This window comes from Hordeum vulgare, unplaced genomic scaffold (assembly GCF_904849725.1).
Source record: "Hordeum vulgare subsp. vulgare unplaced genomic scaffold, MorexV3_pseudomolecules_assembly, whole genome shotgun sequence".
Classification (NCBI taxonomy): Eukaryota; Viridiplantae; Streptophyta; class Magnoliopsida; order Poales; family Poaceae; genus Hordeum; species Hordeum vulgare.
In genome coordinates, this window is record NW_025422532.1 from 85,001 (window position 1) to 107,500 (window position 22,500).

A 22,500-nucleotide genomic window follows, 5' to 3' on the forward strand; every position below is an offset into this window, starting at 1 on the left:
CTGTGACTTTTCCCACCGCGCATGACACCCAACGACTAGTAGTAGTAGTAGTAGTAGTAGTAGTAGTAGTATTAGTAGGGGCAAGCATAAGGAACAAATAGATAGTTGCATGTCGGATGCGATCATACCAGCACTAAAGCACCGGATCCCATCAGAACTCCGAAGTTAAGCGTGCTTGGGCGAGAGTAGTACTAGGATGGGTGACCTCCTCGGAAGTCCTATTGTTGCATTCCCCTTTTTAAATATATTTTTGCGCCACGTGACAAGGATGACGCGGGACCGTGATCTATATGACCTCGTTTTCTTATTTTTGACGTTTACTAGTTTTCTTATTTTTGACGTTTGTGATATGTTTTAGCTTGCCCCTCCCGTGTCCATTGCCACATTTGCCTCGACAACGGAGACGAGTTTAACACAAGAATTTCACCGCTCCCTCTCTACCCCGACAACACGAGCACCGCCACGACCTCTGTGACTTTTCCCACCGCGCATGACACCCAACGACTAGTAGTAGTAGTAGTAGTAGTAGTAGTAGTAGTAGTAGTAGTAGTAGTAGTAGTAGTAATAGTAGTAGTAGTAGTAGTAGGAGGAGGAGGAGGAGGAGGAGGAGTAGGAGTAGGAGTAGGAGTAGCAGTAGCAGTAGAAGCAGTAGCAGCAGCAGCAGTAGCAGTAGCAGTAGCAGTAGCAGTAGCAGTAGTAGTAGTAGGGGCAAGCATAAGGAACAAATAGATAGTTGCATGTCGGATGCGATCATACTAGCACTAAAGCACCGGATCCCATCAGAACTCCGAAGTTAAGCGTGCTTGGGCGAGAGTAGTACTAGGATGGGTGACCTCCTGGGAAGTCCTCGTGTTGCATTCCCCTTTTTAAATATATTTTTGCGCCACGTGACAAGGATGACGCGGGATCGTGATCTATATGACCTCGTTTTCTTATTTTTGACGTTTACTAGTTTTCTTATTTTTGACGTTTGTGATATGTTTTAGCTTGCCCCTCCCGTGTCCATTGCCACATTTGCCTCAACAACGGAGACGGGTTTAACACAAGAATTTCACCGCTCCCTTTCTACCCCGACAACACGAGCACCGCCACGACCTCTGTGACTTTTCCCACCGCGCATGACACCCAACGACTAGCAGTAGTAGCAGTAGTAGCAGTAGTAGTAGGGGCAAGCATAAGGAACAAATAGATAGTTGCATGTTGTATGCGATCATACCAGCACTAAAGCACCGGATCCCATCAGAACTCCGAAGTTAAGCGTGCTTGGGCGATAGTAGTACTAGGATGGGTGACCTCCTGGGAAGTCCTCGTGTTCCATTCCCCTTTTTAAATATATTTTTGCGCCACGTGACAAGGATGACGCAGGAGCGTGATCTATATGACCTCGTTTTCTTATTTTTGACGTTTCCTAGTTTTCTTATTTTTGACGTTTGTGATATGTTTTAGCTTGCCCCTCCCGTGTCCATTGCCACATTTGCCTCGAGAACGGAGACGAGTTTAACACAAGAATTTCACCGCTCCCTCTCTACCCCGACAACACGAGCACCGCCACGACCTCTGTGACTTTTCCCACCGCGCATGACACCCAACGACTAGTAGTAGTAGTAGTAGTAGTAGTAGTAGTAGTAGGGGCAAGCATAAGGAACAAATAGATAGTTGCATGTCGGATGCGATCATACCAGCACTAAAGCACCGGATCCCATCAGAACTTCGAAGTTATGCGTGCTTGGGCGAGAGTAGTACTATGATGGGTGACCTCCTGGGAAGTCCTCGTGTTGCATTCCCCTTTTTAAATATATTTTTGCGCCACGTGACAAGGATGACGCGGGACCGTGATCTATATGACCTCGTTTTCTTATTTTTGACGTTTACTAGTTTTCTTATTTTTGACGTTTGTGATATGTTTTAGCTTGCCCCTCGCGTGTCCATTGCCACATTTGCCTCGACAACGGAGACGAGTTTAACACAAGAATTTCACCGCTCCCTCTCTACCCCGACAACACGAGCACTGCCACGACCTCTGTGACTTTTCCCACCGCGCATGACACCCAACGACTAGTAGTAGTAGTAGTAGTAGCAGTAGTAGCAGTAGCAGCAGCAGCAGCAGCAGCAGTAGCAGCAGTAGCAGTAGGAGTAGGAGTAGTAGTAGTAGCAGTAGCAGCAGTAGGAGTAGCAGTAGCAGTAGCAGTAGAGTAGTAGTAGGAGTAGTAGTAGTAGTAGTAGTAGTAGTAGTAGTAGTAGTAGCAGTAGTAGTAGCAGTAGCAGTAGCAGTAGTAGGAGTAGCAGTAGTAGCAGTAGCAGTAGTAGAAGTAGCAGTAGTAGCAGGAGCAGCAGTAGCAGTAGCAGGAGCAGCAGTAGCTGTAGCTTTCTTATTTTTGACGTTTACTAGTTTTCTTATTTTTGACGTTTGTGATATGTTTTAGCTTGCCCCTCCCGTGTCCATTGCCACATTTGCCTCGAGAACGGAGACGAGTTTAACACAATAATTTCACCGCTCCCTCTCTACCCCGACAACACGAGCACCGCCACGACCTCTGTGACTTTTCCCACCGCGCATGACACCCAACGACTAGTAGTAGTAGTAGTAGTAGTAGTAGTAGTAGTAGTAGTAGTTGTAGTAGTAGTAGTAGTAGTAGTAGTAACAGTAGTAGAAGAAGAAGAAGAAGAGGAAGAAGAGGAAGAAGAAGAAGAAGAAGAAGAACAAGCAGAAGAAGAAGAAGAAGAAGAAGAAGAAGAAGAAGAAGAAGAAGAAGAAGAAGAAGTAGTAGTAGTAGAAGAAGAAGAAGAAGAAGAAGAAGAAGAAGTAGTAGTAGTAGTAGTAGTAGTAGTAGTAGTAGTAGTAGTAGTAGTAGTAGTAGTAGTAGTAGTAGTAGTAGTAGTAGTAGTAGTAGTAGTAGTAGTAGTAGTAGTAGTAGTAGTAGTAGTAGTAGTAGTAGTAGTAGTAGTAGTAGTAGTAGTAGTAGTAGTAGTAGTAGTAGTAGTAGTAGTAGTAGTAGTAGTAGTAGTAGTAGTAGTAGTAGTAGTAGTAGTAGTAGTAGTAGTAGTAGTAGTAGTAGTAGTAGTAGTAGTAGTAGTAGTAGTAGTAGTAGTAGTAGTAGTAGTAGTAGTAGTAGTAGTAGTAGTAGTAGTAGTAGTAGTAGTAGTAGTAGTAGTAGTAGTAGTAGTAGTAGTAGTAGTAGTAGTAGTAGTAGTAGTAGTAGTAGTAGTAGTAGTAGTAGTAGTAGTAGTAGTAGTAGTAGTAGTAGTAGTAGTAGTAGTAGTAGTAGTAGTAGTAGTAGTAGTAGTAGTAGTAGTAGTAGTAGTAGTAGTAGTAGTAGTAGTAGTAGTAGTAGTAGTAGTAGTAGTAGTAGTAGTAGTAGTAGTAGTAGTAGTGGTAGCAGTAGTAGCAGTAGTACTAGGGGCAAGCATAAGGAACAAATAGATAGTTGCATGTCGGATGCGATCATACCAGCACTAAAGCACCGGATCCCATCAGAACTCTGAAGTTAAGCGTGCTTGGGCGAGAGTAGTACTAGGATGGGTGACCTCCTGGGAAGTCCTCGTGTTGCATTCCCCTCTTTAAATATATTTTTGCGCCACGTGACAAGGATGAGGCGGGACCATGATCTATATGACCTCGTTTTCTTATTTTTGACGTTTACTAGTTTTCTTATTTTTGACGTTTGTGATATGTTTTAGCTTGCCCCTCCCGTGTCCATTGCCACATTTGCCTCGAGAACGGAGACGAGTTTAACACAAGAATTTCACCGCTCCCTTTCTACCCCGACAACACGAGCACCGCCACGACCTCTGTGACTTTTCCCACCGCGCATGACACCCAACGACTAGTAGTAGTAGTAGTAGTAGTAGTAGTAGGGGCAAGCATAAGGCACAAATAGATAGTTGCATGTCGGATGCGATCATACCAGCACTAAAGCACCGGATCCCATCAAAACTCCGACGTTAAGCGTGCTTGGGCGAGAGTAGTACTAGGATGGGTGACCTCCTGGGAAGTCCTCGTGTTGCATTCCCCTTTTTAAATATATTTTTACGCCACGTGACAAGGATGACGCAGGACCGTGATCTATATGACCTCGTGCCCCTCCCGTGTCCATTGCCACATTTGCCTCGACAACGGAGACGAGTTTAACACAAGAATTTCACCGCTCCCTCTCTACCCCGACAACACGAGCACCACAACGACCTCTGTGACTTTTCCCACCGTGCATGACACCCAACGACTAGTAGTAGCAGTAGTAGTAGTAGCAGTAGTAGCAGTAGGAGCAGTAGCAGCAGTAGTAGCAGTAGGAGGAGTAGGAGCAGTAGCAGCAGCAGTAGTAGTAGTAGTAGTAGTAGTAGTAGTAGTAGTAGTAGTAGTAGTAGTAGAAGTAGCAGTAGCAGTAGCAGTAGCAGTAGTAATAGTAGCAGTAGCAGCAGTAGCAGTAGCAGTAGCAGCAGTAGCAGGAGCAGCAGTAGCAGTAGCAGGAGTAGCAGTAGCAGGAGCAGCAGTAGCAGTAGCAGTAGAAGTAGCAGCAGTAGCAACAGTAGGAGCAGTAGTAGCAGTAGCAGTAGTAGTAGTAGTAGTAGTAGTAGTAGTAGGGACAAGCATAAGGAACAAATAGATAGTTGCATGTGGGATCCGATCATACCAGCACTAAAGCACCGGATCCCATCAAAACTCAGAAGTTAAGCGTGCTAGGGCGAGAGTAGTACTAGGATGGGTGACCTCTTGGGAAGTCCTCGTGTTGCATTCCCTTTTTAAATATATTTTTGCGCCACGTGACAAGGATGACGCGGGACCGTGATCTATATGACCTCGTTTTCTTATTTTTGACGTTTACTAGTTTTCTTATTTTTGACGTTTGTGATATGTTTTAGCTTGCCCCTCCCGTGTCCATTGCCACATTTGCCTCGACAACGGAGACGAGTTTAACACAAGAATTTCACCGCTCCCTCTCTACCCCGACAACACGAGCACCGCCACGACCTCTGTGACTTTTCCCACCGCGCATGACACCCAACGACTAGTAGTAGTAGTAGTAGTAGAAGTAGTAGTAGTAGCAGCAGCAGCAGCAGTAGCAGCAGTTGCAGTAGGAGTAGGAGTAGTAGTAGTAGCAGTAGCAGCAGTAGGAGTAGCAGTAGCAGTAGAGTAGTAGTAGGAGTAGTAGTAGTAGTAGTAGTAGTAGTAGTAGTAGTAGCAGTAGCAGTAGCAGTAGCAGTAGCAGTAGCAGTAGCAGTAGTAGCAGTAGCAGTAGTAGCAGTAGCAGTAGTAGCAGTAGCAGTAGTAGCAGGAGCAGCAGTAGCAGTAGCAGGAGCAGCAGTAGCAGTAGCAGCAGTAGCAGTAGTTTTCTTATTTTTGACGTTTACTAGTTTTCTTATTTTTGACGTTTGTGATATCTTTTAGCTTGCTCCTCCCGTGTCCATTGCCACATTTGCCTCGACAACGGAGACGAGTTTAACACAAGAATTTCACCGCTCCCTCTCTACCCCGACAACACGAGCACCGCCGCGACCTGTGTGACTTTTCCCACCGCGCCTGACACCCAACGACTAGTAGTAGTAGTAGTAGTAGCAGTAGTAGCAGTAGCAGCAGCAGCAGCAGCAGTAGCAGCAGTAGAAGTAGGAGTAGGAGTAGTAGTAGTAGGAGTAGCAGCAGTAGGAGTAGCAGTAGCAGTAGCAGTAGAGTAGTAGTAGTAGTAGTAGTAGTAGTAGTAGTAGTAGTAGTAGTAGTAGTAGTAGTAGTAGTAGTAGGAGTAGCAGTAGCAGTAGCAGTAGCAGTAGCAGTAGTAGAAGTAGCAGTAGTAGCAGTAGCAGTAGTAGCAGTAGCAGTAGTAGCAGGAGCAGCAGTAGCAGTAGCAGGAGCAGCAGTAGAAGTAGCAGCAGTAGCAGTAGCAGTAGCAGTAGCAGTAGCAGTAGTAGGAGTAGTAGCAGTAGTAGCAGTAGTAGTAGCAGTAGTAGCAGTAGTAGTAGTAGTAGTAGTAGTAGTAGTAGTAGTAGTAGTAGTAGTAGTAGGGACAAGCATAAGGAACAAATAGATAGTTGCATGTCGGATGCGATCATACCAGCAGTAAAGCACCGGATCCCATCAGAACTCTGAAGTTAAGCGTGCTTGGGCGAGAGTAGTACTAGGATGGGTGACCTCCTGGGACGTCCTCGTGTTGCATTCCCCTTTTTAAATATATTTCTGCGCCACGTGACAAGGATGACGCGGGACCGTGATCTATATGACCTCGTTTTCTTATTTTTGACGTTTACTAGTTTTCTTATTTTTGACGTTTGTGATATGTTTTAGCTTGCCCCTCCCGTGTCCATTGCCACACTTGCCTCGACAACGGAGACGAGTTTAACACAAGAATTTCACCGCTCCCTCTCTACCCCGACAACACGAGCACCGCCACGACCTCTGTGACTTTTCCCACCGCGCATGACACCCAACGACTAGTAGTAGTAGTAGTAGTAGTAGTAGTAGTGGTAGCAGTAGTGGTAGTAGTAGTGGTAGTAGTAGTAGTAGTGGTAGCAGTGGTAGTAGTAGTAGCAGTGGTAGCAGTAGTAGCAGTAGTAGCAGTAGTAGCAGTAGTAGCAGTAGTAGCAGTAGTAGCAGTAGTAGCAGTAGTAGCAGTAGTAGCAGTAGTAGTAGCAGTAGCAGTAGTAGTAGTAGTAGTAGTAGTAGTAGTAGTAGTAGTAGTAGTAGTAGTAGTAGTAGTAGTAGTAGTAGTAGTAGTAGTAGTAGTAGGGGCAAGCATAAGGAACAAATAGATAGTTGCATGTCGGATGCGATCATACCAGAACTAAAGCACCGGATCCCATTAGAACTTCGAAGTTAAGCGTGCTTGGGCGAGAGTAGTACTAGGATGGGTGACCTCCTAGGAAGTCCTCGTGTTGCATTCCTCTTTTTAAATATATTTTTGCGCCACGTGACAAGGATGACGCGGGACCGTGATCTATATGACCTCGTTTTCTTATTTTTGACGTTTACTAGTTTTCTTATTTTTGACGTTTGTGATATGTTTTAGCTTGCCCCTCCCGTGTCCATTGCCACATTTGCCTCGACAACGGAGACGAGTTTAACACAAGAATTTCACCGCTCCCTCTCTACCCCGACAACACGAGCACCGCCACGACCTGTGTGACTTTTCCCACCGCGCATGACACCCAACGACTAGTAGTAGTAGTAGTAGTAGTAGGGGCAAGCATAAGGAACAAATAGATAGTTGCATGTCGGATGCGATCATACCAGCACTAAAGCACCGGATCCCATCAGAACTCCGAAGTTAAGCGTGCTTGGGCGAGAGTAGTACTAGGATGGGTGACCTCCTGGGAAGTCCTCGTGTTGCATTCCCCTTTTTAAATATATTTTTGCGCCACGTGACAAGGATGACGCGGGACCGTGATCTATATGACCTCGTTTTCTTATTTTTGACGTTTACTAGTTTTCTTATTTTTGACGTTTGTGATATGTTTTAGCTTGCCCCTCCCGTGTCCATTGGCACAATTGCCTCGACAACGGAGATGAGTTTAACACAAGAATTTCACCGCTCCCTCTCTACCCCGACAACACGAGCACCGCCACGACCTCTGTGACTTTTCCCACCGCGTATGACACCCAACGACTAGTAGTAGTAGTAGTAGTAGTAGTAGTAGTAGTAGTAGGGGCAAGCATAAGGAACAAATAGATAGTTGCATGTCGGATGCGATCATACCAGCACTAAAGCACTGGATCTCATTAGAACTCCGAAGTTAAGCGTGCTTGGGCGAGAGTAGTACTAGGATGGGTGACCTCCTGGGAAGTCCTCGTGTTGCATTCCCCTTTTTAAATATATTTTTGCGCCACGTGACAAGGATGACGCGGGACCGTGATCTATATGACCTCGTTTTCTTATTTTTGACGTTTACTAGTTTTCTTATTTTTGATGTTTGTGATATGTTTTAGCTTGCCCCTCCCGTGTCCATTGCCACACTTGCCTCGACAACGGAGACGAGTTTAACACAAGAATTTCACCGCTCCCTCTCTACCCCGACAACACGAGCACCGCCACGACCTGTGTGACTTTTCCCACCGCGCATGACACCCAACGACTAGTAGTAGTAGTAGTAGTAGTAGTAGTAGTACTAGTAGTAGTAGTAGTAGTAGTAGTACTAGTAGTAGTAGTAGTAGTAGGGGCAAGCATAAGGAAAAAATAGATAGTTGCATGTCGGATGCGATCAGAACTCCGTAGTTAAGCGTGCTTGGGCGACAGTAGTACTAGGATGGGTGACCTCCTGGGAAGTCCTCGTGTTGCATTCCCCTTTTTAAATATATTTTTGCGCCACGTGACAAGGATGACGCGGGACCGTGATCTATATGACCTCGTTTTCTTATTTTTGACGTTTACTAGTTTTCTTATTTTTGACGTTTGTGATATGTTTTAGCTTGCCCCTCCCGTGTCCATTGGCAAATTTGCCTCGACAACGGAGACGAGTTTAACACAAGAATTTCACCGCTCCCTCTCCACCCCGACAACACGAGCACCGCCACGACCTCTGTGACTTTTCCCACCGCGCATGACACCCAACGACTAGTAGTAGTAGTAGTAGTAGTAGTAGTAGTAGTAGTAGTAGTAGTAGGGCCAAGCATAAGGAACAAATAGATAGTTGCATGTCGGATGCGATCATACCAGCACTAAAGCACCGGATCCCATCAGAACTCCGAAGTTAAGCATGCTTGGGCGAGAGTAGTACTAGGATGGGTGACCTCCTGGGAAGTCCTCGTGTTGCATTCCCCTTTTTAAATATATTTTTGCGCCACGTGACAAGGATGACGCGGGACCGTGATCTATATGACCTCGTTTTCTTATTTTTGACGTTTACTAGTTTTCTTATTTTTGACGTTTGTGATATGTTTTAGCTTGCCCTTCCCGTGTCCATTGGCACATTTGCCTCGACAACGGAGACGAGTTTAACACAAGAATTTCACCGCTCCCTCTCTACCCCGACAACGCGAGCACCGCCACGACCTCTGTGACTTTTCCCACCGCGCATGACATCCAACGACTAGTAGTAGGGGCAAGCATAAGGAACAAATAGATAGTTGCATGTCGGATGCGATCATACCAGCACTAAAGCACCGGATCCCATCAGAACTCCGAAGTTAAGCGTGCTTGGGCGAGAGTAGTACTAGGATGGGTGACCTCCTGTGAAGTCCTCGTGTTGCATTCCCCTTTTTAAATATATTTTTGCGCCACGTGACAAGGATGACGCGGGACCGTGATCTATATGACCTCGTTTTCTTTTTTTTGACGTTTACTAGTTTTCTTATTTTTGACGTTTGTGATATGTTTTAGCTTGCCCCTCCCGTGTCCATTGCCACATTTGCCTCGAGAACGGAGACGAGTTTAACACAAGAATTTCACCGCTCCCTCTCTACCCCGACAACACGAGCACCGCCACGACCTCTGTGACTTTTCCCACCGCGCATGACACCCAACGACTAGTAGTAGTAGTAGTACTAGTAGTAGTAGTAGGGCCAAGCATAAGGAACAAATAGATAGTTGCATGTCGGATGCGATCATACCAGCACTAAAGCACCGGATCCCATCAGAACTCCGAAGTTAAGCATGCTTGGGCGAGAGTAGTACTAGGATGGGTGACCTCCTGGGAAGTCCTCGTGTTGCATTCCCCTTTTTAAATATATTTTTGCGCCACGTGACAAGGATGACGCGGGACCGTGATCTATATGACCTCGTTTTCTTATTTTTGACGTTTACTAGTTTTCTTATTTTTGACGTTTGTGATATGTTTTAGCTTGCCCTTCCCGTGTCCATTGGCACATTTGCCTCGACAACGGAGACGAGTTTAACACAAGAATTTCACCGCTCCCTCTCTACCCCGACAACGCGAGCACCGCCACGACCTCTGTGACTTTTCCCACCGCGCATGACATCCAACGACTAGTAGTAGGGGCAAGCATAAGGAACAAATAGATAGTTGCATGTCGGATGCGATCATACCAGCACTAAAGCACCGGATCCCATCAGAACTCCGAAGTTAAGCGTGCTTGGGCGAGAGTAGTACTAGGATGGGTGACCTCCTGTGAAGTCCTCGTGTTGCATTCCCCTTTTTAAATATATTTTTGCGCCACGTGACAAGGATGACGCGGGACCGTGATCTATATGACCTCGTTTTCTTTTTTTTGACGTTTACTAGTTTTCTTATTTTTGACGTTTGTGATATGTTTTAGCTTGCCCCTCCCGTGTCCATTGCCACATTTGCCTCGAGAACGGAGACGAGTTTAACACAAGAATTTCACCGCTCCCTCTCTACCCCGACAACACGAGCACCGCCACGACCTCTGTGACTTTTCCCACCGCGCATGACACCCAACGACTAGTAGTAGTAGTAGTAGTAGTAGTAGTAGTAGTACTAGTAGTAGTAGTAGTAGTAGGGGCAAGCATAAGGAACAAATAGATAGTTGCATGTCGGATGCGATCATACCAGCACTAAAGCACCGGATCCCATCAGAACTTCGAAGTTAAGCGTGCTTGGGCGAGAGTAGTACTAGGATGTGTGACCTCCTGGGAAGTCCTCGTGTTGCATTCCCCTTTTTAAATATATTGTTGCGCCACGTGACAAGGATGACGCGGGACCGTGATCTATATGACCTCGTTTTCTTTTTTTTGACGTTTACTAGTTTTCTTATTTTTGACGTTTGTGATATGTTTTAGCTTGCCCCTCCCGTGTCCATTGCCACATTTGCCTCGAGAACGGAGACGAGTTTAACACAAGAATTTCACCGCTCCCTCTCTACCCCGACAACACGAGCACCGCCACGTCCTCTGTGACTTTTCCCACCGCGCATGACACCCAACGACTAGTAGTAGTAGTAGTAGTAGTAGTAGTAGTAGTAGTAGTAGTAGTAGTAGTAGTAGTAGTAGTAGTAGTAGTAGTAGTAGTAGTAGTAGTAGTAGTAGTAGTAGTAGTAGTAGTAGTAGTAGTAGTAGTAGTAGTAGTAGTAGGGGCAAGCATAAGGAACAAATAGATAGTTGCATGTCGGATGCGATCATACCAGCACTAAAGCACCGGATCCCATGAGAACTCCGAAGTTAAGCGTGCTTGGGCGAGAGTAGTACTAGGATGGGTGACCTCCTGGGAAGTCCTCGTGTTGCATTCCCCTTTTTAAATATATTTTTGCGCCACGTGACAAGGATGATGCGGGACCGTAATCTATATGACCTCGTTTTCTTATTTTTGACGTTTACTAGTTTTCTTATTTTTGACGTTTGTGATATGTTTTAGCTTGCCCCTCCCGTGTCCATTGCCACATTTGCCTCGACAACGGAGACGAGTTTAACACAAGAATTTCACCGCTCCCTCTCTACCCCGACAACACGAGCACCGCCACGACCTCTGTGACTTTTCCCACCGCGCATGACACCCAACGACTAGTAGTAGTAGTAGTAGTAGTAGTAGTAGTAGTAGTACTAGTAGTAGTAGTAGTAGGGGCAAGCATAAGGAACAAATAGATAGTTGCATGTCGGATGTGATCATACCAGCACTAAAGCACCGGATCCCATCAGAACTCCGAAGTTAAGCGTGCTTGGGCGAGAGTAGTACTAGGATGGGTGACCTCCTGGGAACTCCTTGTGTTGCATTCCCCTTTTTAAATATATTTTTGCGCCACGTGACAAGGATGACGCGGGACCGTGATCTATATGACCTCGTTTTCTTATTTTTGACGTTTACTAGTTTTCTTATTTTTGACGTTTTTGATATGTTTTAGCTTGCCCCTCCCGTGTCCATTGTCACATTTGCCTCGACAACGGAGACGAGTTTAACACAAGAATTTCACCGCTCCCTCTCTACCCCGACAACACGAGCACCGCCACGACCTCGTGGGAAGTCCTCGTGTTGCATTCCCCTTTTTAAATATATTTTTGCGCCACGTGACAAGGATGACGCGGGACCGTGATATATATGACCTCGTTTTCTTATTTTTGACGTTTACTAGTTTTCTTATTTTTGACGTTTGTGATATGTTTTAGCTTGCCCCTCCCGTGTCCATTGGCACATTTGCCTCGACAACGGAGACGAGTTTAACACAAGAATTTCACCGGTCCCTCTCTACCCCGACAACACGAGCACCGCCACGACCTCTGTGACTTTTCCCACCGCGCATGACACCAAACGACTAGTAGTAGTAGTAGTAGTAGTAGTAGTAGTAGTAGTAGTAGTAGTAGTAGTAGTAGTACTGGTAGTAGTAGTAGTAGTAGTAGTAGTAGTAGTAGTAGTAGTAGTAGTAGTAGTACTGGTAGTAGTAGTAGTAGTAGTAGTAGTACTGGTAGTAGTAGTAGTAGTAGTAGTAGTAGTAGTAGTAGGGGCAAGCATAAGGAACAAATAGATAGTTGCATGTCGGATGCGATCATACCAGCACTAAAGCATCGGATCCCATCAGAACTCCGAAGTTAAGCGTGCTTGGGCGAGAGTAGTACTAGGATGGGTGACCTCCTTTGAAGTCCTCGTGTTGCATTCCCCTTTTCAAATATATTTTTGCGCCACGTGACAAGGATGACGCGGGACCGTGATCTATATGACCTCGTTTTCTTTTTTTTGACGTTTACTAGTTTTCTTATTTTTGACGTTTGTGATATGTTTTAGCTTGCCCCTCCCGTGTCCATTGCCACATTTGCCTCGAGAACGGAGACGAGTTTAACACAAGAATTTCACCGCTCCCTCTCTACCCCGACAACACGAGCACCGCCACGACCTCTGTGACTTTTCCCACCGCGCATGACACCCAACGACTACTACTACTACTACTACTAGTAGTAGTAGTAGTAGTAGTAGTAGTAGTAGTAGTAGTAGTAGTAGTAGTAGTACTACTACTACTACTAGTAGTAGTAGTAGTAGTAGTAGTAGTAGTAGTAGTAGTAGTAGTAGTAGTACTACTACTACTACTACTAGTAGTAGTAGTAGTAGTAGTACTAGTAGTAGTAGTAGTAGGGGCAAGCATAAGGAACAAATAGATAGTTGCATGTCGGATGCGATCATACCAGCACTAAAGCACCGGATCCCATGAGAACTCCGAAGTTAAGCGTGCTTGGGCGAGAGTAGTACTAGGATGGGTGACCTCCTGGGAAGTCCTCGTGTTGCATTCCCCTTTTTAAATATATTTTTGCGCCACGTGACAAGGATGACGTGCGACCGTGATCTATATGACCTCGTTTTCTTTTTTTTGACGTTTACTAGTTTTCCTATTTTTGACGTTTGTGATATGTTTTAGCTTGCCCCTCCCGTGTCCATTGCCACATTTGCCTCGACAACGGAGACGAGTTTAAAACAAGAATTTCACCGCTCCCTCTCTACCCCGACAACACGAGCACGGCCACGACCTCTGTGACTTTTCCCACCGCGCATGACACCCAACGACTAGTAGTAGTAGTACTAGTAGTAGTAGTAGTAGTACTAGTAGTAGTAGTAGGGCCAAGCATAAGGAACAAATAGATAGTTGCATGTCGGATGCGATCATACCAGCACTAAAGCACCGGATCCCATCAGAACTCCGAAGTTAAGCGTGCTTGGGCGAGAGTAGTACTAGGATGGGTGACCTCCTGGGAAGTCCTCGTGTTGCATTCCCCTTTTTAAATATATTTTTGCGCCACGTGACAAGGATGACGCGGGACCGTGATCTATATGACCTCGTTTTCTTATTTTTGACGTTTACTAGTTTTCTTATTTTTGACGTTTGTGATATGTTTTAGCTTGCCCCTCCCGTGTCCATTGCCACATTTGCCTCGACAACGGAGACGAGTTTAACACAAGAATTTCACCGCTCCCTCTCTACCCCAACAACACGAGCACCGCCACGACCTCTCTGACTTTTCCCACCGCGCATGACACCCAACGACTAGTAGTAGTAGTAGTAGTAGTAGCAGTAGTAGCAGTAGTAGCAGTAGTAGTAGGGGCAAGCATAAGGAACAAATAGATAGTTGCATGTCGGATGCGATCATACCAGCACTAAAGCACCGGATCCCATCAGAACTCCGAAGTTAAGCATGCTTGGGCGAGAGTAGTACTAGGATGGGTGACCTCCTGGGAAGTCCTCGTGTTGCATTCCCCTTTTTAAATATATTTTTGCGCCACGTGACAAGGATGACGCGGGACCGTGATCTATATGACCTCGTTTTCTTATTTTTGACGTTTACTAGTTTTCTTATTTTTTACGTTTGTGATATGTTTTAGCTTGCCCCTCCCGTGTCCATTGCCACATTTGCCTCGAGAACGGAGACGAGTTTAACACAAGAATTTCACCGCTCCCTCTCTACCCCGACAACACGAGCACCGCCACGACCTCCTGGGAAGTCCTCGTGTTGCATTCCCCTTTTTAAATATATTTTTGCGCCACGTGACAAGGATGACGCGGGACCGTGATCTATATGACCTCGTTTCCTTATTTTTGACGTTTCCTAGTTTTCTTATTTTTGACGTTTGTGATATGTTTTAGCTTGCCCCTCCCGTGTCCATTGCCACATTTGCCTCGAGAACGGAGACGAGTTTAACACAAGAATTTCACCGCTCCCTCTCTACCCCGACAACACGAGCACCGCCACGACCTCTGTGACTTTTCCCACCGCGCATGACACCCAACGACTAATAGTAGTAGTAGTACTAGTAGTAGTAGTAGTAGTAGGGGCAAGCATAAGGAACAAATAGATAGTTGCATGTCGGATGCGATCATACCAGCACTAAAGCACCGGATCCCATCAGAACTCCGAAGTTAAGCGTTCTTGGGCGAGAGTAGTAATAGGATGGGTGACCTCCTAGGAAGTCCTCGTGTTGCATTCCCCTTTTTAAATATATTTTTGCGCCACGTGACAAGGATGACGCGGGACCGTGATCTATATGACCTCGTTTTCTTATTTTTGACGTTTACTAGTTTTCTTATTTTTGACGTTTGTGATATGTTTTAGCTTGCCCCTCCCGTGTCCATTGGCACATTTGCCTCGACAACGGAGACGAGTTTAACACAAGAATTTCACCGGTCCCTCTCTACCCCGACAACACGAGCACCGCCACGACCTCTGTGACTTTTCCCACCGCGCATGACACCCAACGACTAGTAGTAGTAGTAGTAGTAGTAGTAGTAGTAGTAGCAGTAGTAGTAGCAGTAGTAGTAGCAGTAGAAGTAGCAGTAGCAGTAGCAGCAGCAGCAGCAGCAGCAGCAGCAGTAGTAGCAGCAGCAGTAGCAGCAGTAGCAGCAGTAGGAGTAGCAGGAGTAGGAGTAGCAGGAGTAGCAGTAGCAGGAGTAGCAGGAGTAGCAGTAGCAGGAGTAGTAGTAGCAGGAGTAGGAGCAGGAGTAGCAGTAGCAGGAGTAGCAGGAGGAGCAGTAGCAGGAGTAGTAGCAGGAGGAGTAGTAGCAGTAATAGTAGTAGGAGCAGTAGTAGTAGCAGGAGCAGTAGTAGTAGTAGGAGCAGGAGCAGGAGTAGTAGCAGGAGCAGGAGTAGTAGCAGGAGCAGGAGGAGTAGCAGGAGCAGGAGCAGTAGGAGTAGCAGGAGCAGCAGGAGCAGTAGTAGTAGTAGTCGTAGTAGTAGTAGTGGTAGTAGTAGTAGTAGTAGTGGTGGTGGTAGTATTAGTGGTAGTAGTAGTGGTAGTAGTAGTTGTAGTAGTAGTAGTAGTAGTAGTGGTAGTAGTAGTGGTAGTAGTAGTAGGTAGTAGTAGTAGTAGTAGTAGGTAGTAGTACTTAGGTAGTAGTAGTAGTAGTAGTAGTAGTAGTAGTAGTAGTAGTACTGGTAGTAGTAGTAGTAGTAGTAGTAGTAGTAGTAGTAGTAGTAGTAGTAGTAGGGGGCAAGCATAAGGAACAAATAGATAGTTGCATGTCGGATGCGATCATACCAGCACTAAAGCACCGGATCCCATGAGAACTCCGAAGTTAAGCGTGCTTGGGCGAGAGTAGTATTAGGATGGGTGACCTCCTGGGAAGTCCTCGTGTTGCATTCCCCTTTTTAAATATATTTTTGCGCCACGTGACAAGGATGACGCGGGACCGTGATCTATATGACCTCGTTTTCTTATTTTTGACGTTTACTAGTTTTCTTATTTTTGACGTTTGTGATATGTTTTAGCTTGCCCCTCCCGTGTCCATTGGCACATTTGCCTCGACAACGGAGACGAGTTTAACACAAGAATTTCACCGGTCCCTCTCTACCCCGACAACACGAGCACCGCCACGACCTCTGTGACTTTTCCCACCGCGCATGACACCCAACGACTAGTAGTAGTAGTAGTAGTAGTAGTAGTAGTAGTAGCAGTAGTAGTAGCAGTAGTAGTAGCAGTAGAAGTAGCAGTAGCAGTAGCAGCAGCAGCAGCAGCAGCAGCAGCAGTAGCAGCAGTAGCAGCAGCAGTAGCAGCAGTAGCAGCAGTAGGAGTAGCAGGAGTAGGAGTAGCAGGAGTAGCAGTAGCAGGAGTAGCAGGAGTAGCAGTAGCAGGAGTAGTAGTAGCAGGAGTAGGAGCAGGAGTAGCAGTAGCAGGAGTAGCAGGAGTAGCAGTAGCAGGAGTAGTAGCAGGAGGAGTAGTAGCAGTAATAGTAGTAGGAGCAGTAGTAGTAGCAGGAGCAGTAGTAGTAGCAGGAGCAGGAGCAGGAGTAGTAGCAGGAGCAGGAGTAGTAGCAGGAGCAGGAGGAGTAGCAGGAGCAGGAGGAGTAGCAGGAGCAGTAGGAGTAGCAGGAGCAGCAGGAGCAGTAGTAGTAGTAGTCGTAGTAGTAGTAGTGGTAGTAGTAGTAGTAGTGGTGGTGGTGGTAGTATTAGTGGTAGTAGTAGTGGTAGTAGTAGTTGTAGTAGTAGTAGTAGTAGTAGTGGTAGTAGTAGTGGTAGTAGTAGTAGGTAGTAGTAGTAGTAGTAGTAGGTAGTAGTACTAGGTAGTAGTAGTAGTAGTAGTAGTAGTAGTAGTAGTAGTAGTAGTAGTAGTAGTAGTAGTAGTAGTACTGGTAGTAGTAGTAGTAGTAGTAGTAGTAGTAGGGGCAAGCATAAGGAACAAATAGATAGTTGCATGTCGGATGCGATCATACCAGCACTAAAGCACCGGATCCCATGAGAACTCCGAAGTTAAGCGTGCTTGGGCGAGAGTAGTACTAGGATGGGTGACCTCCTGGGAAGTCCTCGTGTTGCATTATATTTTTGCGCCACGTGACAAGGATGACGCGGGACCGTGATCTATATGACCTCGTTTTCTTATTTTTGACGTTTACTAGTTTTCTTATTTTTGACGTTTGTGATATGTTTTAGCTTGCCCCTCCCGTGTCCATTGGCACATTTGCCTCGACAACGGAGACGAGTTTAACACAAGAATTTCACCGGTCCCTCTCTACCCCGACAACACGAGCACCGCCACGACCTCTGTGACTTTTCCCACCGCGCATGACACCCAACGACTAGTAGTAGTAGTAGTAGTAGTAGTAGTAGTAGCAGTAGTAGTAGCAGTAGAAGTAGCAGTAGCAGTAGCAGCAGCAGCAGCAGCAGCAGCAGTAGCAGCAGTAGCAGCAGCAGTAGCAGTAGTAGCAGCAGTAGGAGTAGCAGGAGTAGGAGTAGCAGGAGTAGCAGTAGCAGGAGTAGCAGGAGTAGCAGTAGCAGGAGTAGTAGTAGCAGGAGTAGGAGCAGGAGTAGCAGTAGCAGGAGTAGCAGGAGTAGCAGTAGCAGGAGTAGTAGCAGGAGGAGTACTAGCAGTAATAGTAGTAGGAGCAGTAGTAGTAGCAGGAGCAGTAGCAGGAGCAGGAGCAGGAGCAGGAGTAGTAGCAGGAGCAGTAGCAGGAGCAGGAGCAGGAGGAGTAGCAGGAGCAGGAGGAGTAGCAGGAGCAGTAGGAGTAGCAGGAGCAGCAGGAGCAGTAGTAGTAGTAGTCGTAGTAGTAGTAGTGGTAGTAGTAGTAGTAGTAGTGGTGGTGGTAGTATTAGTGGTAGTAGTAGTGGTAGTAGTAGTTGTAGTAGTAGTAGTAGTAGTAGTGGTAGTAGTAGTGGTAGTAGTAGTAGGTAGTAGTAGTAGTAGTAGTAGGTAGTAGTACTAGGTAGTAGTAGTAGTAGTAGTAGTAGTAGTAGTAGTAGTAGTAGTAGTAGTAGTAGTACTGGTAGTAGTAGTAGTAGTAGTAGTAGTAGGGGCAAGCATAAGGAACAAATAGATAGTTGCATGTCGGATGCGATCATACCAGCACTAAAGCACCGGATCCCATGAGAACTCCGAAGTTAAGCGTGCTTGGGCGAGAGTAGTACTAGGATGGGTGACCTCCTGGGAAGTCCTCGTGTTGCATTCCCATTTTTAAATATATTTTTGCGCCATGTGACAAGGATGACGCGGGACCGTGATCTATATGACCTCGTTTTCTTTTTTTTGACGTTTACTAGTTTTCTTATTTTTGACGTTTGTGATATGTTTTAGCTTGCCCCTCCCGTGTCCATTGCCACATTTGCCTCGAGAACGGAGACGAGTTTAACACAAGAATTTCACCGCTCCCTCTCTACCCCGACAACACGAGCACCGCCACGACCTCTGTGACTTTTCCCACCGCGCATGACACCCAACGACTACTACTACTAGTAGTAGTAGTAGTAGTAGTAGTAGTAGTAGTAATAGTAGTAGTAGTAGTAGTAGTAGTAGTAGTAATAGTAGTAGTAGTAGTAGTACTAGTAGTAGTAGTAGTAGTACTAGTAGTACTAGTAGTAGTAGTAGTAGGGGCAAGCATAAGGAACAAATAGATAGTTGCATGTCGGATGCTATCATACCAGCACTAAAGCACCGGATCCCATCATAACTCCAAAGTTAAGCGTGCTTGGGCGAGAGTAGTACTAGGATGGGTGACCTCCTGGGAAGTCCTCTTGTTGCATTCCCCTTTTTAAATATGTTTTTGCGCCACGTGACAAGGATGACGCGGGACCGTGATCTATATGACCTCGTTTTCTTATTTTTGACGTTTACTAGTTTTCTTATTTTTGACGTTTGTGATATGTTTTAGCTTGCCCATCCCGTGTCCATTGCCACATTTGCCTCGACAACGGAGACGAGTTTAACACAAGAATTTCACCGCTCCCTCTCTACCCCGACAACACGAGCACCGCCACGACCTCTGTGACTTTTCCCACCGCGCATGACACCCAACGACTAGTAGTAGTACTAGTAGTAGTAGTAGTAGTTGTAGTACTAGTAGTAGTAGTAGTAGGGGCAAGCATAAGGAACAAATAGATAGTTGCATGTCGGATGCGATCATACCAGCACTAAAGCACCGGATCCCATCAGAACTCCGAAGTTAAGCGTGCTTGGGCGAGAGTAGTACTAGGAAGGGTGACCTCCTCGGAAGTCCTCGTGTTGCATTCCCCTTTTTAAATATATTTTTGCGCCACGTGACAAGGATGACGCGGGACCGTGATCTATATGACCTCGTTTTCTTATTTTTGACGTTTACTAGTTTTCTTATTTTTGACGTTTGTGATATGTTTTAGCTTGCCCTTCCCGTGTCCATTGGCACATTTGCCTCGACAACGGAGACGAGTTTAACACAAGAATTTCACCGCTCCCTCTCTACCCCGACAACGCGAGCAGCACCACGACCTCTGTGACTTTTCCCACCGCGCATGACATCCAACGACTAGTAGTAGGGGCAAGCATAAGGAACAAATAGATAGTTGCATGTCGGATGGGATCATACCAGCACTAAAGCACCGGATCCCAACAGAACTACGAAGTTAAGCGTGCTTGGGCGAGAGTAGTACTAGGATGGGTGACCTCCTGGGAAGTCCTCGTGTTGCATTCCCCTTTTTAAATATATTTTTGCGCCACGTGACAAGGATGACGCGGGACCGTGATCTATATGACCTCGTTTTCTTTAAATATATTTTTGCGCCACGTGACAAGGATGACGCGGGACAGTGATCTATATGACCTCGTTTTCTATTTTTTGACGTTTACTAGTTTTCTTATTTTTGACGTTTGTGATATGTTTTAGCTTGCCCCTCCCGTGTCCATTGCCACATTTGCCTCGACAACGGAGACGAGTTTAACACAAGAATTTCATCGCTCCCTCTCTACCCCGACAACACGAGCACCGCCACGACCTGTGTGACTTTTCCCACCGCGCATGACACCCAACGACTAGTAGTAGTAGTAGTAGTACTAGTAGTAGTAGTAGTAGGGGCAAGCATAAGGAACAAATAGATAGTTGCATGTCGGATGCGATCATACCAGCACTAAAGCACTGGATCCCATGAGAACTCCGAAGTTAAGCGTGCTTGGGCGAGAGTAGTACTAGGATGGGTGACCTCGTGGGAAGTCCTCGTGTTGCATTCCCCTTTTTAAATATATTTTTGCGCCACGTGACAAGGATGACGCGGGACCGTGATCTATATGACCTCGTTTTCTTATTTTTGACGTTTACTAGTTTTCTTATTTTTGACGTTTGTGATATGTTTTAGCTTGCCCTTCCCGTGTCCATTGGCACATTTGCCTCGACAACGGAGACGAGTTTAACACAAGAATTTCACCGCTCCCTCTCTACCCCGACAACGCGAGCACCGCCACGACCTCTGTGACTTTTCCCACCGCGCATGACATCCAACGACTAGTAGTAGGGGCAAGCATAAGGAACAAGTAGATAGTTGCATGTCGGATGCGATCATACCAGCACTAAAGCACCGGATCCCATCAGAACTCCGAAGTTAAGCGTGCTTGGGCGAGAGTAGTACTAGGATGGGTGACCTCCTGGGAAGTCCTCGTGTTGCATTCCCCTTTTTAAATATATTTTTGCGCCACGTGACAAGGATGACGCGGGACCGTGATCTATATGACCTCGTTTTCTTTTTTTGACGTTTACTAGTTTTCTTATTTTTGACGTTTGTGATATGTTTTAGCTTGCCCCTCCCGTGTCCATTGCCACATTTGCCTCGACAACGGAGACGAGTTTAACACAAGAATTTCACCGCTCCCTCTCTACCCCGACAACACGAGCACCGCCACGACCTCTGTGACTTTTCCCACCGCGCATGACACCCAACGACTAGTAGTAGTAGTAGTAGTAGTAGTAGTAGTAGTAGTAGTAGTACGGGAAAGCATAAGGAACAAATAGATAGTTTCATGTTGGATGCGATCATACCAGCACTAAAGCACCGGATTCCATCACAACTCCGAAGTTAAGCGTGCTTGGGGGAGAGTAGTACTAGGATGGGTGACCTCCTGGGAAGTCCTCGTGTATTCCCCTTTTTAAATATATTTTTGCGCCACGTGACAAGGATGACGCGGGACCGTGATCTATATGACCTCGTTTTCTTATTTTTGACGTTTACTAGTTTTCTTATTTTTGACGTTTGTGATATGTTTTAGCTTGCCCCTCCCGTGTCCATTGCCACATTTTCCTCGACAACGGAGACGAGTTTAACACAAGAATTTCACCGCTCCCTCTCTACCCCGACAACACGAGCACCGCCACGACCTCTATGACTTTTCCCACCGCGCATGACACCCAACGACTAGTAGTAGTAGTAGTAGTAGTAGTAGTAGTAGGGGCAAGCATTAGGAACAAATAGATAGTTGCATGTTGGATGCAATCATACCAGCACTAAACCATCGGATCCCATCAGAACTTCAAAGTTAAGCGTGCTTGGGCGAGAGTGGTACTAGGATGGGTGACCTCCTGGGAAGTCCTCGTGTTGCATTCCCCTTTTTAAATATATTTTTGCGCCACGTGACAAGGATGACGCGGGACCGTGATCTATATGACCTCGTTTTCTTATTTTTGACGTTTGTGATATGTTTTAGCTTGCCCCTCCCGTGTCCATTGCCACATTTTCCTCGACAACGGAGACGAGTTTAACACAAGAATTTCACCGCTCCCTCTCTACCCCGACAACACGAGCACCGCCACGACCTCTATGACTTTTCCCACCGCGCATGACACCCAACGACTAGTAGTAGTAGTAGTAGTAGTAGTAGTAGTAGTAGGGGCAAGCATAAGGAACAAATAGATAGTTGCATGTTGGATGCAATCATACCAGCACTAAAGCATCGGATCCCATCAGAACTTCGAAGTTAAGCGTGCTTGGGCGAGAGTAGTACTAGGATGGGTGACCTCCTGGGAAGTCCTCGTGTTGCATTCCCCTTTTTAAATATATTTTTGCGCCACGTGACAAGGATGACGCGGGACCGTGATCTATATGACCTCGTTTTCTTATTTTTGACGTTTACTAGTTTTCTTATTTTTGACGTTTGTGATATCTTTTAGCTTGCCCCTCTACCCTCCATTGCCAAATTTGCCTCGACAACGGAGACGAGTTTAACACAAGAATTTCACCGCTCCCTCCTCGTGTTGCATTCCCCTTTTTAAATATATTTTTGCGCCACGTGACAAGGATGACGCGGAACCGTGATCTATATGACCTCGTTTTCTTATTTTTGACGTTTACTAGTTTTCTTATTTTTGACGTTTGTGATATCTTTTAGCTTGCCCCTCCCATGTCCATTGCCACATTTGCCTCGACAACGGAGACGAGTTTAACACAAGAATTTCACCGCTCCCTCTCT

At 46.0% G+C, this 22,500-nt stretch overlaps 34 non-coding genes across 34 annotated transcripts; all 34 read left to right on the forward strand.

Moving 5' to 3' along the window:
• The first annotated feature begins 114 nt into the window (after positions 1-114).
• On the forward strand, positions 115-233 carry LOC123419191. The gene has a single exon (XR_006618240.1). It is a non-coding gene; the product is annotated as a 5S ribosomal RNA (ribosomal RNA).
• A 509-nt stretch (positions 234-742) lies between these two features.
• Positions 743-861, forward strand: LOC123419255. Its single transcript, XR_006618296.1, has one exon. It is a non-coding gene; the product is annotated as a 5S ribosomal RNA (ribosomal RNA).
• A 341-nt stretch (positions 862-1,202) lies between these two features.
• LOC123419194 lies at positions 1,203-1,321 on the forward strand. Its single transcript, XR_006618243.1, has one exon. It is a non-coding gene; the product is annotated as a 5S ribosomal RNA (ribosomal RNA).
• A 344-nt stretch (positions 1,322-1,665) lies between these two features.
• LOC123419165 lies at positions 1,666-1,784 on the forward strand. Its single transcript, XR_006618216.1, has one exon. It is a non-coding gene; the product is annotated as a 5S ribosomal RNA (ribosomal RNA).
• A 1,650-nt stretch (positions 1,785-3,434) lies between these two features.
• On the forward strand, positions 3,435-3,553 carry LOC123419260. The gene has a single exon (XR_006618301.1). It is a non-coding gene; the product is annotated as a 5S ribosomal RNA (ribosomal RNA).
• A 338-nt stretch (positions 3,554-3,891) lies between these two features.
• Positions 3,892-4,010, forward strand: LOC123419297. Its single transcript, XR_006618336.1, has one exon. It is a non-coding gene; the product is annotated as a 5S ribosomal RNA (ribosomal RNA).
• Positions 4,011-4,614: 604 nt separating this feature from the next.
• Positions 4,615-4,733, forward strand: LOC123419227. The gene has a single exon (XR_006618274.1). It is a non-coding gene; the product is annotated as a 5S ribosomal RNA (ribosomal RNA).
• A 1,294-nt stretch (positions 4,734-6,027) lies between these two features.
• Positions 6,028-6,146, forward strand: LOC123419199. Its single transcript, XR_006618247.1, has one exon. It is a non-coding gene; the product is annotated as a 5S ribosomal RNA (ribosomal RNA).
• A 602-nt stretch (positions 6,147-6,748) lies between these two features.
• On the forward strand, positions 6,749-6,867 carry LOC123419183. The gene has a single exon (XR_006618232.1). It is a non-coding gene; the product is annotated as a 5S ribosomal RNA (ribosomal RNA).
• Positions 6,868-7,199: 332 nt separating this feature from the next.
• On the forward strand, positions 7,200-7,318 carry LOC123419256. The gene has a single exon (XR_006618297.1). It is a non-coding gene; the product is annotated as a 5S ribosomal RNA (ribosomal RNA).
• A 347-nt stretch (positions 7,319-7,665) lies between these two features.
• Positions 7,666-7,784, forward strand: LOC123419281. The gene has a single exon (XR_006618321.1). It is a non-coding gene; the product is annotated as a 5S ribosomal RNA (ribosomal RNA).
• Positions 7,785-8,619: 835 nt separating this feature from the next.
• LOC123419264 lies at positions 8,620-8,738 on the forward strand. Its single transcript, XR_006618304.1, has one exon. It is a non-coding gene; the product is annotated as a 5S ribosomal RNA (ribosomal RNA).
• Positions 8,739-9,055: 317 nt separating this feature from the next.
• On the forward strand, positions 9,056-9,174 carry LOC123419186. The gene has a single exon (XR_006618235.1). It is a non-coding gene; the product is annotated as a 5S ribosomal RNA (ribosomal RNA).
• A 341-nt stretch (positions 9,175-9,515) lies between these two features.
• On the forward strand, positions 9,516-9,634 carry LOC123419265. The gene has a single exon (XR_006618305.1). It is a non-coding gene; the product is annotated as a 5S ribosomal RNA (ribosomal RNA).
• Positions 9,635-9,951: 317 nt separating this feature from the next.
• LOC123419197 lies at positions 9,952-10,070 on the forward strand. Its single transcript, XR_006618246.1, has one exon. It is a non-coding gene; the product is annotated as a 5S ribosomal RNA (ribosomal RNA).
• A 365-nt stretch (positions 10,071-10,435) lies between these two features.
• On the forward strand, positions 10,436-10,554 carry LOC123419167. The gene has a single exon (XR_006618217.1). It is a non-coding gene; the product is annotated as a 5S ribosomal RNA (ribosomal RNA).
• Positions 10,555-11,006: 452 nt separating this feature from the next.
• Positions 11,007-11,125, forward strand: LOC123419257. Its single transcript, XR_006618298.1, has one exon. It is a non-coding gene; the product is annotated as a 5S ribosomal RNA (ribosomal RNA).
• A 365-nt stretch (positions 11,126-11,490) lies between these two features.
• Positions 11,491-11,609, forward strand: LOC123419270. The gene has a single exon (XR_006618311.1). It is a non-coding gene; the product is annotated as a 5S ribosomal RNA (ribosomal RNA).
• Positions 11,610-12,365: 756 nt separating this feature from the next.
• Positions 12,366-12,484, forward strand: LOC123419159. Its single transcript, XR_006618210.1, has one exon. It is a non-coding gene; the product is annotated as a 5S ribosomal RNA (ribosomal RNA).
• A 506-nt stretch (positions 12,485-12,990) lies between these two features.
• LOC123419258 lies at positions 12,991-13,109 on the forward strand. Its single transcript, XR_006618299.1, has one exon. It is a non-coding gene; the product is annotated as a 5S ribosomal RNA (ribosomal RNA).
• Positions 13,110-13,468: 359 nt separating this feature from the next.
• Positions 13,469-13,587, forward strand: LOC123419268. Its single transcript, XR_006618309.1, has one exon. It is a non-coding gene; the product is annotated as a 5S ribosomal RNA (ribosomal RNA).
• A 362-nt stretch (positions 13,588-13,949) lies between these two features.
• Positions 13,950-14,068, forward strand: LOC123419266. Its single transcript, XR_006618306.1, has one exon. It is a non-coding gene; the product is annotated as a 5S ribosomal RNA (ribosomal RNA).
• Positions 14,069-14,677: 609 nt separating this feature from the next.
• On the forward strand, positions 14,678-14,796 carry LOC123419188. The gene has a single exon (XR_006618237.1). It is a non-coding gene; the product is annotated as a 5S ribosomal RNA (ribosomal RNA).
• A 1,033-nt stretch (positions 14,797-15,829) lies between these two features.
• Positions 15,830-15,948, forward strand: LOC123419285. The gene has a single exon (XR_006618325.1). It is a non-coding gene; the product is annotated as a 5S ribosomal RNA (ribosomal RNA).
• A 1,052-nt stretch (positions 15,949-17,000) lies between these two features.
• On the forward strand, positions 17,001-17,119 carry LOC123419290. The gene has a single exon (XR_006618329.1). It is a non-coding gene; the product is annotated as a 5S ribosomal RNA (ribosomal RNA).
• A 1,009-nt stretch (positions 17,120-18,128) lies between these two features.
• On the forward strand, positions 18,129-18,247 carry LOC123419259. Its single transcript, XR_006618300.1, has one exon. It is a non-coding gene; the product is annotated as a 5S ribosomal RNA (ribosomal RNA).
• Positions 18,248-18,702: 455 nt separating this feature from the next.
• Positions 18,703-18,821, forward strand: LOC123419240. Its single transcript, XR_006618286.1, has one exon. It is a non-coding gene; the product is annotated as a 5S ribosomal RNA (ribosomal RNA).
• Positions 18,822-19,186: 365 nt separating this feature from the next.
• LOC123419286 lies at positions 19,187-19,305 on the forward strand. The gene has a single exon (XR_006618326.1). It is a non-coding gene; the product is annotated as a 5S ribosomal RNA (ribosomal RNA).
• Positions 19,306-19,622: 317 nt separating this feature from the next.
• Positions 19,623-19,741, forward strand: LOC123419204. The gene has a single exon (XR_006618252.1). It is a non-coding gene; the product is annotated as a 5S ribosomal RNA (ribosomal RNA).
• Positions 19,742-20,155: 414 nt separating this feature from the next.
• LOC123419283 lies at positions 20,156-20,274 on the forward strand. The gene has a single exon (XR_006618323.1). It is a non-coding gene; the product is annotated as a 5S ribosomal RNA (ribosomal RNA).
• A 317-nt stretch (positions 20,275-20,591) lies between these two features.
• LOC123419280 lies at positions 20,592-20,710 on the forward strand. Its single transcript, XR_006618320.1, has one exon. It is a non-coding gene; the product is annotated as a 5S ribosomal RNA (ribosomal RNA).
• A 352-nt stretch (positions 20,711-21,062) lies between these two features.
• On the forward strand, positions 21,063-21,178 carry LOC123419249. Its single transcript, XR_006618293.1, has one exon. It is a non-coding gene; the product is annotated as a 5S ribosomal RNA (ribosomal RNA).
• Positions 21,179-21,519: 341 nt separating this feature from the next.
• LOC123419213 lies at positions 21,520-21,638 on the forward strand. The gene has a single exon (XR_006618261.1). It is a non-coding gene; the product is annotated as a 5S ribosomal RNA (ribosomal RNA).
• A 319-nt stretch (positions 21,639-21,957) lies between these two features.
• On the forward strand, positions 21,958-22,076 carry LOC123419294. The gene has a single exon (XR_006618333.1). It is a non-coding gene; the product is annotated as a 5S ribosomal RNA (ribosomal RNA).
• Positions 22,077-22,500: the final 424 nt, after the last annotated feature.